Consider the following 5206-nt stretch of genomic DNA (forward strand, 5'->3'; position numbering starts at 1 on the left):
CCCCCCTGCTGGCCTGGTCATAGGCAGCCATCTTGTGGGGGTGTGATGGTCAATTTGTATATTACCTCTTTATTATATAGGATTCTCTTCCTCATGTGTTATGCTTTATAAAAATTTGATTCCTGCCTAATACGTTTTTCAAAATGGAAATGCTATCAGAAGATCCATTGAGAAAGCTTCATATCTTATATTGAAGTGTCAAAGGAATTTGTGCATGATTTATGTGCCTGAGATCTGGCCATATTACTAATTAATTGCAATGAGAACAAGATAGAATTGATTAAAATATTGACTCATCTGGTCTGGGCTGCCCTGTCCTCTGCGTGGTGAGCAGCCCTGGAGGTGCACAGGGTGGCTTCACTAACTAGAAGGTGACTTACAGCGTCTGCTTTGCAAAGTCAGTAGAAATATAAAATATTATAGCTTAGACCTTTTATTTTACAGACAAAGAGTCTAAGGACCAGTAAGTTTATTTAGATCAGAGAGAAGGGGGTTGGGAGAAGATAGAAGGGGGTAATAAATGGTGATGGAAGGAGACTTGCTTGGGGTGGTAAACACACAATACAATATACAGATGATGTATATAGAATTGTACATCTGAAACCTATATAATTTTATTAACCAATGTCACTCCAATAATCTAAAAAGAAATTTAAAGGCAGTTTAGGCCTTTTGGTTTCTACCCATGATTTTTTTTTAAGTCCAAAAAGAATAACCAATTAAAGATGAACCATCAGGACACATTCCTGTTGAAAAGAAGGACCATGGAGCAATTCAGGATCATCACAAAAATAAGAGAAAGATACTAATAATTATTAACACATCTTGCTGAATTAATAACAGCATTCACATATTTTTAAACACTGCCACTTTTATAATAGTAACCAATTATTTGCAATTAGAATCTACTTTCCTTTAGTTATCAAACTCTGTGTTACTGAAAATGACAAATAGGCCCTGGAAATTTGAATAAACAAGAGATACAGTCAGAAATATGAAGCCCCTTGTCTCCTAAGGACCTTGCGGGAAATTTTGCTCAGCTCACCTCATGTTGTGTTCTCATCTATTTGAAAACGTATTGGCTCTCCCAGGCTTCTTTTTAGGCATAGAAAATAATTTTCTTAAACTCAGTTACTTTTGAATGAAATCAATATATTTTTAGCATACCCAAAATAAAATAGAAACACCTAGGAATGAGGGGGCACCGAGCTGCCATGGTTTTTAAGCCACAATTTATAAAAAGACTCGGTTGCAGAGAGATCCCTCAGTGGCAGGATGGCTGTGGGGTGGATCTGGGGGGGACTCTGGTGGATCAGAGTTCATGAGAATTAGCTCTGCCTATTTTTTCTATATGTTCGGATTCAAAGAGAAACGTTTATTAAAAACAATGTCTGATAACATTGTTATCTATCAAGCTGTGCTTCTCTTACCTAAGTTTTTTGTTGTTGCTGCCAGGAAGAGAAATAGATGTTAAACTTTTTCAGGAGACATACACACAAATAACGAGAGAGAAAGAGAGAGGAGAATTTATTGAAAGTGTAGTAGGTTCTCCTAGAACCCTAAGGAGAACCTACAACAACATGGATTGGGTCGGGCGAAGGCCAGGCCCGGAGGAGCTGCCCAGGGCTGCTGCGTTCATGTGTATCCAGTCCAGCAACCCAACCGGACAGAGCAGCTGCCCTTGGTCCACCAATTAGAAATTCCCAGGTGAATCTGAGTACCTTCGCTGAGTAACGTGCCCACTGTGGAACAATTAACAAAGGTCAAGGTTCACGAGGCTCTAAAGTGACTGCTGAGGACTGACCTCTATAGCGGAGCAGGTCTCTTAAAAGAAAGGTGGGCTTGGCAGATACTCGACTCTCAATCCCAGCACTTGTCTTCCTAGCAGTTAGGAGACCAGCCATGTCACGTTCTTGGATATGAGGTCAAGGTCATTGTCATGGGTTGAACTGTGTCCCACCAACAGTTGTAGGCTGCAGTTTTAACTCCAAGGACCTCAGAATATGATCTTATGTGGAGATAGGGTTTTTACAGAGGCCAGGTAATAGTGAGGTCATCCGTGTGGGCCCTGATCCAATATGACTGCTGTTTTTATTAGAAGGGGAAATTTGGGCACAGACATGCTCAGAGGGAAGAAGACAGGAAGACATGGAGAACGCCGTGTGCACGTGCACATGGCCGTCTGCAAGGCAAGGAGAGGGACCTGAAACAGATCCCTTCTTTCCCAGGGCTCGGGAGGCACCAGCCTGCCACAACCTGGTTTTGGACTTTGGCCTTCCGTGAGGCAATTCATTTCTGTTGCTTAAGCCACCCAGTTAGTGGCACTGTTATGGCAGCCCTTACAGAGGAATATAGTCATCTTAAGAGATCGTCTCTTTCTGTAGGTTACATAAATTCATCATTCCTCCACTCACCGGGAAAAAAAAATTGAAGCATCAGGCCACTTAGATGACTGTGTGCTTTCAGAAAAGCCGCTTAAACTTTCTGCAAGACAGTTCCTTCATCTTCAGTGCAGCCCCACTGCCTCAGCTATCTCCAGTTTGGTTGTGATGTTTCCAGGATAAGTCAAGACCTTGTATTAGAGAGTTCTCTGAAGAATGCCAAGCTGTCTGACTGAAATACCTTTATCTGTTATGAAAAAGTAGACATTGCATCTATTTTACTTCTAGCAGTCTAATACAACTAAATTAGATAATGAAACATGTATAATAGAGCCATTTTAAGTATTATTACGTTCACATTAAAAAGGTGGAGGAAAATAGGACATCTTCAATTCAACTTAAGTTTATAGCACCATTTTCTTTAAAGTTTGATGATTTTCCTCAGCTGTTATGATTGCTTTTTCCCGGTATTTCTTAAAACCTTTCCATTTTACCAAGAGTTGAATAATCTGATTAAGAAGATTAGAAGATTAATGAGAATCTTTTTATCATTTAAGGAACTTGGAAGGATCCTATTACATTACTTTGTATCAAAATATACTAAAAACACTTTTGCCCTGGCCGGTGTGCTCAGTGGTTAGAGTCTCAGACCGAGCAACGAAGGGTCACGGGTTCTATTCCCAGTCAAGGGCATGCATGTGTCTGGGTTGCAGGTTAGATCCCTAGCCTCTGTAGGGGCAAATGTGGAGGCAACCAATTGATGTGTATCTCTCACATCTACGTTTCTCTCTCTCTCTCTCTCTCTCTCTCTCTCTCTCTCTCTCTCTCTCTCCCTCCCTTCCACTCTCTCTAAAATTCAATAGGAAAAAATATCCTCAGGTGAGAATTAACAAAATATATAAATACATATGTATATATAAACATTTTTATATAGAAATGTCATTCCACATTAACTTTAGCCGGGAGCCTCTTACAGTGACTCTGTGGACGCCACAGATTGGATTTCAGCCTCATTAGGCAAGTACGTGTACATACACGCGCTCTTGCAGGTCCTGTACTTGATCTGATTTAACTGCTCCTCCTGACCCATGCAGTGCTTTCACTGGTGTAATACTAGATCAGAAGCCGTCTCATCTCTGTGCTGCATAGAGATGCAATTACTGGGTCTGTTACCCTTGACAGCATGGAAGTTGCTTGAGAGATTTTTGTTGCTTTGTGGAAACTCCCTTGAAATTAATAGTGAGACTTGATCTTGGAAGGTGGCTTATACATGAGTTTGCAAAGCCTCAGGTGGATAAAATGCAGTTTCACTGGTCCATGCATTGAGGTCCATTACGGATTCCAAGTAATGGACACATGTGGCCTGGGCTGAGGATGTTTCTGTTATTACTACATTCACTGCGCTTTTCAGGTTGAATTGATAAGTTCAATTTAATTTTTTAATTAACTGAAAAACAAACTATGGATTTAACATACATCCTTAAAATAACCTAACTTTTCTCAATTCTTTGTAATTAATAAGTCAATATAGTATTGACTAAGTTCACTAGTGCCATTTAAAAATAATTTATATCCAACATTATAAAAATAGCTCATATGTTTTCTCATTATTCTTCTCTGCTGGATAATTGAACCAAATATCTAACAGAGATACTGACAGACTTGACAAAGCAGTTGTTTATCATGGTTCTACTTATACTCATAGCTTTGCAGGACTACTGTGCTAGAAAATGCTAAAATGTTAGCCCTTCATGTTCCCTTCTATAAACAGGTGAGTTGACATTCCCCATAAAATAACAATATGTTGAATGAATGAATGAATGAATGAACAAATGAACCCATCAACCATCTGATGCTTAGTCAAGCATCAATGACTTCAAGGCCCTCCATTCCTTGGAGCCAAACTTTCCAAACTGACTTATCGTACTTCTTCCTTGTGTGGACATTGGGCCTTCCTTGTCCTTGGATACTTTCTGTCCCCGTTTCTGTCAGTTGCAAACCCCTCCATCCTTCAAGCTGCATCTGAAAGTCAGTCTGGCAAAGTGACAAAGGCTGAGGCTCCAGATTCAGACAACTAGTTTTAAATACCTGCTCAGTCACTGTCAAACTCTATGAGCTTGAGCAAGTTCTCTAAACGTTAACCACTTTTTAGTCTATGAAACACAGATAATAATGGTATTAACCCAGTAGGTTTATTTTAATGACTAAGAGGTACTTGACACAAAGGGTGATCACCTGGTAGGTTTTTGATGGATCCGAGCAGGGGAGTCCTTGGATGGCATTGGCTTTGTGACGCCTTCCTTGTGTGCCACATCCCGGTAACAAAGTGAAGTATTCCCCCAACTCATTTGTCCATTGGAATCACCGGGAGAATCTTTAAATATCCAATCCCTAGGGCACAGAGCAGCACAATCAATCAAATCAGTCTTGGGTGGGACAGAAGATTTGCTAATTTTTGAAGTTTCCTCAGTGATTCCACTCTGCAGACAAATCTATAAATAGGGCGCTAGTGTTTCCCCAATCTTCCTGATCATAAGAATCACCTGGAATATTTACTAAGTAATTAAAGGAGCCTCTACACCAGTGGTTCGCAACCTTGGCTGCACATTAGAATCACCTGGGACTCTTTTTAAAATCCTGATTTCTGGGCCTCATCCTCCGGAAATTCTGTTTCTTTGTTACTAATGTTGTGGCCCCACCCCATAACAAAGAAACAGAATTTCCGGAGGATGAGGCCCAGAAATCAGGATTTTAAAAGGATTCCCAGGTGATTCTAATGTGCAGCCAAGGTTGAGAACCACTGCTCTACACCTAAGAACCTGAAT

The 5206-nt window shown here is 40.4% G+C and overlaps 1 long non-coding RNA gene across 1 annotated transcript; it reads right to left on the reverse strand.

The window, feature by feature from the left end:
- Positions 1-417: 417 nt before the first annotated feature.
- LOC111825454 lies at positions 418-4963 on the reverse strand. The gene is made up of 2 exons (XR_002828620.1): positions 4617-4963; positions 418-2628 (listed from the first exon to the last, which is right to left on the reverse strand). It is a non-coding gene; the product is annotated as an uncharacterized LOC111825454 (long non-coding RNA).
- Between the last annotated feature and the right edge of the window lie 243 nt (positions 4964-5206).

This window comes from Myotis lucifugus, unplaced genomic scaffold, assembly GCF_000147115.1.
Source record: "Myotis lucifugus unplaced genomic scaffold, Myoluc2.0 scaffold_27, whole genome shotgun sequence".
In the NCBI taxonomy this organism is placed as follows: Eukaryota; Metazoa; Chordata; class Mammalia; order Chiroptera; family Vespertilionidae; genus Myotis; species Myotis lucifugus.